Genomic DNA, 11,472 nt, shown 5'->3' with positions numbered 1-11,472 from the left:
TCCACAGAAGGACTGTGCGCGAACAGGTGTGAAATGTGTGTGTTTAGTTAGTTTGTTTGTTTGCTTGTTTTAATCAATTTTAAATCATGCTTTTTATTTGTTTTTGTTTCTAATGTCTCTGTAAAGCACTTTGAATCACCTTGTTGTTGAATTGTGCTATACAAATAAATTTGCCTTGCCTTCCCTTGCCTATTCTTAATCTGATTCCACAAAAGCATAAAGAAAAAAATTGACTGAAAGTCTAAACTCTCTGGAATAGCTGCTTCAAATTCTTCTTTTTATGTGTGACAGGTGAGACCTGGGCCCTATTTCAGGAAGCCGGTTTAGAAAACTCAGAGTGAAAAACGATACTCAGGGTTGAGTAACCCCGAACTGTCCAACTCGGAATATTCGGTTTCAGAAAGGCTGATAACAATTAGTTCAGTCAACGCGGAGTTGCTTTAACCCCAAGTGAAGCGCGCGGACGAGGATACATAAAGCCCTGATTAGTGGAGCACAGATTAAGCGAGTCACCATGGAGACGGAGGGAAAGAAGGCGCGGTCAACGTATGTCACAGCGCTTGAGGCCGAAATTCTGATGGCAGCATATGCCGATAACATGCAAATTCCGCGGAAAAAAGTAACACAGCCACAGCTGCAAAAGAAAGGGAGCATGCATGGCAAAACATAGCCGACAGAGTCAATGCGTGAGTGTTAATTTAAACATTGATCTAGGGATTTCCACCCATTTAACACGTTATTTTATCATATGTTATTTTATTTGTTATTTTATACATTTTATTTTGTGATGTGATGTGAGCGCAGGTGCAACCCAACAGGCCCCAAACGTGCCTGGCAGCAAGTAAAAATGAAATATAAAAATATAGTCCAAACAGGTAAGGTGTAATTGTATTATGAGCCATAGTGCTTGGTCTGTTTGTCCGATGTAAATCAATTGCAGTTAGAGGCTACATTAATTTTCTTTCTGTAAGCACTTATTGAAATGATCTGAGCACATTACAAGTACATATTTGCTTACTCTGTATGCTCAAATGTGGTCCGTTATAGCCAACAGAAAAAAAGCGGAGGCCTGAAAAACAGGTGGGGGTCCTCCACCACCACCACTCACAGAGGCTGAGCAGTTGGCCCTCAGCCAAAACAGTGGGCGCCCTGTGGCCGAAGGCATCTCTGCGGGGACATCCTCTGAGTCAATAACCCCGCAAGACACAAGTGCCTACATAAGGGGTAAATTCAAAATAATACATGATGTGCATACATCCTTTCTTCACAGTCACCTTTGCAGTGCTACTCATTCATCTGATAAACTCTTTACCATAATGGATTATTTTGTAGTGAAGTTATTTTCCTACTGATTTTGCCTTGCCTCAGTCTTGGTTGTCTTTGAGAGCATAATGACAATGAAGTGTAAGGTGATTGGTATGTTTGTTAATTGCCATTTGGTCCCTTGTAAGTTATAAGTGACCTGTATAAACCTCATATTCTATCAGTTGATGGTGATGGTGTACTGCATCTGGTGCAGCCTCCTGTTGAGCCAGACCAACATGCAGTTGTGAGTAATACTCCACAGATTATATGAGTTTACAGTAGAACAGCAATGTTGTTTATTTCTTTACTACAGGAAAATAATGAAGAAACATTGACAGCTGTTACGGAGGAGGAAGCAACAGAGACACTTATGAGGTGTACATCTTTTAATACTTTGTGTACAGGAAATACAGGCGACCAATAAAGCCAGTTGAACAAAAAATCTGTTTATCCTTCTTTCAACATGTTGAGGTGATGGGTCAAAAGAAATGATTGTGACATATGGTGTCTCTGACTGCGCTTCCATCTTGTATGTCCGTGGGAGGGTCAGGATGTTCATGGTTTGGATCACTGCTGATGTTTGGTTCAGAAGGACAGTGTTCTCCTCTAATTGTGGCAATGTTGTGAAGAATCACACATGCCACAATAATGTCACATGCCCTTTCTGGGGTGACCCTGAGTCTTTGCAGGCACTGGAACCGGGCCTTAAGCATTCCGATAGTCATTTCAACTCTGGCTCTTGTCCTGCAATTAGCCAGATTATATCGCTGCTGTGGGCCCGGTTCAGGGTCAGGGTAAGGGGTAAGCAAATAGGGTAAACATGGATACCCCCTATCACCAAGCAAGTAGCCAGTGAACTCTCCTAAGACAGAAGGATACACTTCAGTTCAAATGTCCCTGAAGCAATTGGTCTTTATATATTTTAAAGTATTCTCAACTCACCATGTCCAAATTTTGTGCTGAGTGTACATTCACGGAATATTTGTGAGTCATGGACAGAGCCTGGCCGCTTGGCTTCCACATTTGTGATAATGTTGGCAGCATCACATATGATCTTCACAGTGCAGAGAACACAAATTAGCATCCATTACTATAATGGAATAATTTGTTAGTTTGAAATGCTACAGGGAACTATGTACCTGTACATTAATGCTGTGGAAAGACTTCCTGTTCACATAGTCTCCTTCATTTACTGAAGGAGCAATGATTGGAATGTGAGTGCCATCTGTACAGCCAATCACGCCTGGGAACCGTGAAAATAAATGTAAAATTTAAGTAGTAGTTCAAGTATCACCACATCATAAATTAAGTTTTGGTCATCCTGATACCTGCAATTTTGTGGAATCCCTCTTTGATAAATCTTGTGGGTCTATGACCGGGGAACACCACAAACGAGTACAGGAGACGTTTCAGTGCAACTGTAACATTCCTGACTGCCCGACAGACGGTAGCCTTGGAAACGTGCTCAGCGTCACCAATATTATACAGAAAGCTCCCGTTTGCAAAAAACCAAAGTGCAATACAAATAATATGTACAGAACTGAGAGGATGTCCGCGATGTGTCACATGAGCAATATTAGGCCTGAGGATGTTATTCACATAACTTATAGATTGTGCTGAGAAACGGTAACGTTCGCACAGAAAATCATCAGGAAATGATAAAATGTCCAAACGCGCTCTAATCACTCTCTCCCGGCGGTGAGCTCTGCGGAGAATTTGGGCTTCACGATCTACTGGGTCTTCAAGGAAGTGGCACGCCATGTCCGACACTTCCTACTGTCAGGTTTCCGACAAAGAGGCGGGGACAGTCAGGGTTAGTTGTAGTAAACCTGCTAGGGGGCAGGTTAGCTTCACGGCGTGTGTCGTCATAGTGACTTGTAACGTTGGGTTGTGTTGTGTGGTTGAGAAGAGGCGGCAAAACACCTAGCAGGCTAGGCGGAAGGATACACACCCACGCTGGTATCAGTAATCCACGGTGGTTCTTTAATACGCATTCTTCAGCAACCGTATAAAAGCCCGGCTGAACGGCTGCGGCTCAACAACAAAATGCCCAGCGTTCATACAACCCAAGCGTTGCAAACAAAACAAAAAAAAGGGTCTGGAAAAGAAAACATAAGTCCGTCCCTCGTTAAGCACGAGCGTGAAGGCACGTGTCCTCATAATCCCAGAGCGAGAGAGAGAGCAGTGGCACACACTGATGACACCATCAACCCTCGACTTGGGTGTCTTAAAGGGACACCACACCATAGTGGCTGTTACATATTCCCCCCGGGTTAAACAAAGGCTGTCCCCAGCCGAACACAGCAAAGGTACAGTTCAAACTTAACCAGCCTCCATACATGGTCAGCAGGATAAGACGTTAAAACCAAAATAGGGGAATGTACAGTCCAAAATTGACAAACTGGCATACATGACAGTGTCCCACATGGTGAATGCCCATTCAAATAAATGTCAAAGAAAGAAAATAAACTTAGGATAGCCAGGACAATGACAGAATGAAATTCCCTCTTATTGGTACATTGCGTTTCCACCGTTTTCCCAAAAATTGCAACAGTAAGCATGAACAAATCACCACAACATGAAAACAGTGCCAACATGAATCGTAGAAAACTCAAACAACGGTCCTGTGACAACAGTAGACCACATGAAACACATCAGAAAGCAAACAAGGTCACTTTATGTCAAATCTGTCAGTATGAAAAGGGTTGGTCCACCTATTGACTGACCAGTCAGCGGTGACCCTAGGAACTCGTCTTGGTCTGAGGTCATAAGAACCTCTAACAGCACACCCATCGGCAGCAGGAGGTGAACTGTTAACCTCTGTCTCCAGAGCAACATCAGCAGTCTCTTGGAAAGAGTTCTGGTCCATGACAAGCGGGGCAGCGTCAGCACAGTCAAAGTCAGTCTCAGCAGGGGCGTTGCTAAAGACCGCGGGAGTTGCGTCAACCGCGTCACAGTCAATGCGGCCCGGGACTGAAAGAGCAGGAGGCAAACTGCTGTCCGGGACACTGAGATCCAAAGCTGCTGTAACATTTAGCTTCGCACGCTGGCTAGACAAAGCTGAGTCCCAGGTATGGAATGGTTGCATGTTCGCAACATGAAAAACTCCCACTCTCTCCCCAGTGTCCACTGTGGTGAGAGAGTAATTCACATCCGACATCCTCTTGGAGATGCGGTAGGGACCCGTGTAAAGCGGGGCCAACTTAGCAGAGAAGTTGGACGATGCATCTGATTTTGGGTGTGACTTTACCCTGACGAGGTCCCCAACTTCATAAGAAACCGTGCGACGTCTCAGATCATAGTAGCGCTTTTGCCTTTCATGACTCTCTCCGAGCACCAAGCGAGCATGTTCGTGAGCATCCCGAAGCGAAGCTCTCAGGTTATCTGAGTGGGACGTTTCCGGGTCGCTCAGTCCCTCCCAGGAGGGTTGAGTGACAAGGTCCAAGGGCGTGTCCAACTCTCGCCCATACAGCATCATGGACGGGCTCAGGCCTGTGCTCTCGTGAGGCGCAGTGCGCAGTGCAAAACAGATCTGGGGAAGATACTTGTCCCAAGAGGTGTGTTTATCCCCAACATAGGCTCGAATGGCCGTTTTCAAAGTGCGATTTACACGCTCAGTTGCATTCGTTTGAGGATGGTATGCAGTTGTTAGTCTGTGTTCAGTCCCAAGAGTCAACAAAACATGCTCAAAGAGTTCACTGACGAAAGGCGTTCCCCTATCAGAAATAAGGTGGGAGGGAGAACCATGTCGGGCAAAAATGTCAGTAATGAACTTGTTCGCAGCAACTTGAGCAGTGGCTTCTCTCACAGCACTCACCTCGACCCATTTTGAGAAATAGTCCACAAAAACAAGGATATAAGCATTCCCTCTTTGTGTGCGGGGCAGCGGGCCAACATAGTCCACCCCTGCGTACTCCCATGGTCTTTGTGGCTGGATAGGGACCATAAGGCCTGCTGTTTTTCTTTGACTCGGCTTAGTGGTTTGACATGAACAACATGAGACCACATACTTTTTCACGTCAGAGTTCATGTGTGGCCAGAAGAATCTGAGACGCAAGCGTGCCAGCGTTTTTGCAATGCCCAGGTGTCCAGCTGTGGGATGATCGTGGTAATATTTGAGCAGATAACCACGGAGGGCAGTAGGAGCAAACAGTTTAAGCTGCTTGAGTGGGTGGAGACCACACTTTGTCTTTGGGTCGAGGAAATAGAGGAGACTGTCATGGACAACGTACTGTTCCAGATCTTGATTATTCTCCCCCGTTTGTTGGTCAGTTTCCAGTTGATTGAGCAACGGGCCTGTGACCGGGTCCTCAAGCTGCAGCTGACGAACATGCAGGCGGTCCGAAACAATCACAGAAGGTAGAGCACGAAGGTCCATGCTCCCAATCACGGCATAGGGAGGGAGAAGATCAATGGGGGCATCCACATCAGGTAGAGGATTACGGGAAAGGGCATCGGGCACCTTATTACGTTCTCCAGGTTTGTGGATGATGCTGAAGTCAAAGTCTTGAAGGCGCAGAGACCACCGAGCAAGCCTGCCAGAGGGATTCGGTCGAGACATCAACCACTTGAGGCTGCTGTGGTCGGTGTAAATGGTTACATGCAAGCCTTCGACATAGGGTCGGAAATGTTCCAAGGCCCAGATCACGGCCAGACACTCCTTCTCTGGAGTTGAGTAGGGCTTTTCCGATTTGTGCATAGCCCGGCTAGCAAATGCTACAGCAACGTCTTTGTCATCCTCATCTTTTTGCATTAATGCTGCCCCAAGACCAGCATCGCATGCATCAGTGTGAATGAAGAATGGACACGAAAAATCTGGGAACCTGAGGACCGGCGCTGAGGTTATTGAATGTTTCAGAAAGTCCACAGCTGCCTGGCACTTGTCATCCCAGTGAAACTGCACGTCCTTTTTAGTGAGGGCGAAGAGTGGCTCTGCATGGCGGGCATAGTCCTGCACAAAGCGGCGATAGTAGCCAGTCAGGCCAAGGAACTGTCGCACCTGCTTTGTTGTGGTCGGCACTCTGAAGTCAGTCACAACTCTCACCTTGTCAGGGTCAGGATGAATGCCAGCCGGCGTAACCCGATAACCAAGGAAGGTGAGTTCTGAAAGGCAGAATTGGCATTTGCTCAGCTTTAAAGAGAGGCCAGCGGACTGAAGCCTACCAAGGACCTCTTTTAAGTCAAGCAGGTGTTGCTCAAAGGTCGGTGATGCGACAACAATGTCATCTAGATACACCGCGCAGGACTTATAAATCAGGCCAGCTAGAACATTGTTCATAAGCCGCTGAAAAGTCGCAGGGGCGTTACACAGGCCGAAAGGAAGGACTCTGAACTGAAACAGGCCACAGTGCGTGATAAAAGCAGTCTTTGGTTTAGCTTCTTCAGCAATGGGGACCTGCCAGTAACCTCGAGCGAGGTCTAGTGTTGTGAGAAACTTCCCTCTCGACAGAAAGTCCAGTGATTCATCCACTCGCGGGAGTGGGTAAGAATCCTTCACGGTCAGCTGATTCAGACCACGGAAGTCAACACAGAACCGTGGTTCGCGGGGGGGTTTGTTCACAATGACCACGGGGGCTGCCCATGGTCCTGATGCAGGTTCGATGATGTTATCCTGTAGCATTTTTTCCACTTGCTCTTCTATGATTTGCTTTTTAGCTGGTGAGGTGCGGTATGGTGGCAAGTTAACAGGCTTTGCATCCCCAGTTACAATGACATGTTCTGCCAGAGAAGTGCGACCAAGGTGGCCATCAAACAGGTCACCAAAACTATTTAATAACTCCAACAGATCTTCCCGTTCCTCAGAATCCAAGTTAGCTTCTCCAGCCTTATCATGGAGCTGCGGGGTGTTCTGCAGGGTCATAGTTCCACACTCAAGATCAGCTTCCACAAAGCCATTTTCAAAGAGTTCATCAAGACATGGGGGATTATCCTCCATAATTACAGTTCTTGTTGGGACATGTATTGTCAGTGAAGTGCGAGTCATGAAGTCCATCCCAAGAACAAAGGGGGATGACAGGTCCTGCACTATCACAAACCGCTGATAGACTCGCTTGCCCATAAATCCAATGGTCAGCCAGGTTATTCCTAATGGACTGCAGTTGGTGCCATTGGCCAGTCTTATTGGGGGAGAATCCCACGGATTCTCTAATGACTGGTTTCGGTGTCTCTTAGATAACAGGTCTGCATTTACTGCTGAAAGAGATGCTCCTGTATCTAGTGTGGCATCCAGAGCCACCCCATTAAAGTTCACTTTAACTCTGAGAGGGGTGTTCCACGATGCTTGCGAAGTTCCATCTTCAACGTGATTGAGCACTGGTGGCACACTTTGATTTGACAAAGGCGATGAGGGCTGAGTTATTGGTTGGGGGGAGGGTTGCCCCTGTGAAACACTCTCCCCCCCCTGAAGTTTCCCGGCCTCCTGCCCGTTGCTCTCGTCTCCCTGACCCCGCCAGTTTCATCTGGATCCGCAGGCTGAGTTACTGGATGTTGGTCAGGAGACAGCGTTTGGGGAAGCTCCGGAGCCATCCTGGGAGAGTGTCGAGCTCCCTGAAAATCAGTGGAACAGTTAGGGCACGAACGAGAGGTAACACCAGGCATGGCATATTTGAAACAGCGGGGTCCTCCCTCAGCTCTGTTTTTCGGCTGAGCTCGGGAGGGCCGTGAAAGGTTAGTGCCAAGAACAGAATGCAGCTCGTGGGCACGCAGCACTAGATCAATTACTGACTTTACAGGCGTTCCGTACAATTCTACTCTGTACTTCTCCACTGCGTGTTTACAGATGAGCTCAATTTGCTCCAGTTCAGATGGTGGGTTCCTCAGTCTCCTAAATTCACTGAGCATGTGGGCAACAAACGTTGGCAGAGGTTCTTCGGGGTGCTGGAAACAGTCCAGGATGCCTCTCAAAATCTGCTCCTGGTTGTCAGCAGGCAAGAAGACGGTTCTGAAAAGTTCACAAAACTTAGCCCATGTAGATACGTGAGGAATGAGCACATTAGACCACTTTCTTGGTTCCTTAGCTAGGAAGTGTGGCAGCTCTCTGAGGATTTGGGCGTCTGTTAGGTCTAAGGAGGTTTTATAAGCAGCAACAGACTGCAGCCATTCTTCTGGGTGAAGGCTGCCATCATTAGCGAACACCTTGGGCTCCAATTTAGCTTGGTGCAATGCCGCAGCAAGGACTCTGGTTGTATTAATTAGCTCCAGTGAATCTGAGTGAGATTGTGACAAGGCTCTGGCGGGCTGTGTGGGGCCAGGTGTTGAGATAGATTGCTGCGTTTCCCTGGTTGGCAGGCCTGGCACATATGGGGTAGAGGAGGCCTGAGGAAAAGGGTGAGTAATCTGGGCAGCTGGCACTTTTGGGACTGGTCGTTTTTGTTGAGTCCACTGCTCCAGAATATTCCTCTGGAGGTCCAAAGAGTCATGAAGACACTGCTGAAGCATATCAACCTCTGCTTGCAGACTTTGCACTTTATGCCCAAGGTCAGCAGTACTATGTCTGGCAGTAAGTCGGTTGGGGTGTAATATAAAGTCTATATCATCACACATGTCATTCAAGTCAGGATGAGTAGCCATAATACACACTTATCAAAGACCCAAATCTATACAAGGTAGCAGTTAAGCAGAAATCAACTTCAGTTCTGGTCACACAAAAATATATGAAACGTGAATTCTGAAGTTTAGCTACACAGCTGACTTTGAAACGTGGAAGTAGAAGGAGTAAACACCCCGGATCAAAAGCATTTAGGTGTAAAATAGATCCAAACTTACGAGTAGCTGTGTATGAGTAACACTTTTTCAAGTCAAATGCACTTAAAACAGCATCTCAATAAGAACAGTTAAGCCACTGAGAATCAATAGCAAATCAGTTTGAAATATAGGCAGCGTTTTTTTTTTTTTTTTAAATATACACTCACAACATCAGTCCGACGATTTTCCAGAGGACTCCAAACTTGTCCAGTCCTGACACGGCATAGAGGTTTGTCCCGTGGAAAAGTTCCCACTTGCAGAGACCGTACGAACGAAGCAAAGTCTGCAGCGTGAGCTCAGCTGGTGAGGAAGAAAAATCCGGTGCTCTTCACTTCGCATACATGCACTACAGAAACTATGAAGAAGCGGCATCCGTCTCGCGTCCAAGTAGCGTGAATCCACGTTAATCCAAAAATGTCCCAGTAAAGGCGTTCAGCAGATGACGATAATACATCCCGAAAACAGCGCTGCGGCGGCTTCACTCGTTGCCGTGGAAACACACCTCCGTGATCCGGCGAATCGGACGTCCGCGTCGAGGCCAGCCTGGTCTGTTTCCGCGAAGTATGGCGGGCTACTACTAGATCTACTTTGCCGCGATGTACCTTTTAGTGTATCAATCATCAGCTGCTCGAAGATACTGCATACTGAGGTCCAAGAGAAGATGTTCGGGCGCCATTTTGTAACGTTGGGTTGTGTTGTGTGGTTGAGAAGAGGCGGCAAAACACCTAGCAGGCTAGGCGGAAGGATACACACCCACGCTGGTATCAGTAATCCACGGTGGTTCTTTAATACGCATTCTTCAGCAACCGTATAAAAGCCCGGCTGAACGGCTGCGGCTCAACAACAAAATGCCCAGCGTTCATACAACCCAAGCATTGCAAACAAAACAAAAAAAAGGGTCTGGAAAAGAAAACACAAGTCCGTCCCTCGTTAAGCACGAGCGTGAAGGCACGTGTCCTCATAATCCCAGAGCGAGAGAGAGAGCAGTGGCACACACTGATGACACCATCAACCCTCGACTTGGGTGTCTTAAAGGGACACCACACCATAGTGGCTGTTACAGACTCACTCAGGCTTCAGCTGAACTCGCTTTGTGAAACCGAAAACCCAGAGTTTTCGTTAACTCAGGGTATACTTACTCAGTTTTTCCACTAAACCGGCTTCCTGAAATAGGGCCCTGACCTTTGTCGGTAGTTTTCCCCTTTTAGGCAACAGAACATGTCCCACTTGAGTTTCTGTAGTTTGGCAGATGCTTAAAGTCATTTTCACTCTTCTAGAAGGAAACAGTGTTTTATTCCTACAGAGAAATGTGTAGTGGACTCCGCCACCACTTGCCGATACTTATTAGGGTGTGACCCTAACTTGTGAACAGGGATATTCCTGCTGTGGTAAACTGTTCAGTGTAAGTGATGTCCTGTTTTCATTTACAGATTGTCAAGCTGCAGCTTTGCTTTGCCTGGATGGATTTTTGGCTGCAGGCCGAGGTCCCGAAACACCAGTGCTTGTTTTAATTTGTTTTAGACTGGTTTAACTCGACAGCGAAGAGCTGAAGATTATTGTGACAGCTGTGGCTGTCGATGTTGTTTTGTTTGTTTGTTGTTTTTCTTCATTGTATCAGTAGGCACCAATGTGTGTACTGATTGTAGTTGAGAGTGGTTTACTTTCTTCTTTTTTTTTTAAAAAAAAATATCGTTGCAGACAGCAAAGGCACTCCAAGGAAACGTTTCTTTTTCTTGCCGCTTTTGCATGCACCGTGGTGGTGAGCTTGGGTGGAGACGGCAATGATGAATTTCCTTTTTATAGTGTTTTGCCCAGTTGGGGGAAGTGACTATATACTTACAGCTCCATCCTATTGAAATAGATACCTCCCTCAAGTCACATATTTTATTTAACTTTAGCAACATATGAGGAAATCAGGGGCAGCTCAAGACTTAAAAACCTGAACTACATGCTGGCCTTAAACTCGCTGCTTTATCAGCATCAAGGCGTTTATTTCTTTTCAGGGTTTTACTCCTGCTAAACAATAATCTCACAGATGAACTCAAACTGCACTGATTGTTTCAGTACGACTGTGAAAAACAGCCAAACACACCTGACTGCAGTCTTTAGCTGATGCCCAGTGTCTGATATTTTACACAAATTAGACTCCGAAATTAAATTAATCACCAAGGTAACAGCTTTCTGCTCCCAGCTAACATCAGAGAAATCCCGGAGACGCTGACGAGCTTTCATGTCTTCATCAACAGAGAGGAACCTGAGCTCAGCACACATGTCCGTACCTGAGCCGTGTGAGTGTGTGTCGGGTCTCCGGCTGATATCCAGCAGTCTGCGCTGACGCTGGATCTCCTCCTCATACTGGACGATGGTTTTCTGAACCTCGCAGAAGATTTGTTGACAGACAGCAGCCAGCCTCTCCTGTATGAA

General features: G+C 46.6%; 1 long non-coding RNA gene across 1 annotated transcript; it reads right to left on the bottom strand.

The window, feature by feature from the left end:
* Positions 1–1,731: 1,731 nt before the first annotated feature.
* Positions 1,732–2,897, bottom strand: LOC146712740 (uncharacterized). The gene is made up of 2 exons (XR_014917262.1): positions 2,445–2,897; positions 1,732–2,359 (listed from the first exon to the last, which is right to left on the bottom strand). It is a non-coding gene; the product is annotated as an uncharacterized LOC146712740 (long non-coding RNA).
* Positions 2,898–11,472: the final 8,575 nt, after the last annotated feature.

The sequence above is a fragment of the Copadichromis virginalis genome, linkage group LG3 (assembly GCF_057382275.1).
Source record: "Copadichromis virginalis isolate Kocher_CV1m ecotype Utaka linkage group LG3, C_Virginalis_male_GT1.1, whole genome shotgun sequence".
NCBI classification, from domain to species: Eukaryota; Metazoa; Chordata; class Actinopteri; order Cichliformes; family Cichlidae; genus Copadichromis; species Copadichromis virginalis.
This window is presented reverse-complemented; position numbering and strand designations above follow the sequence as displayed.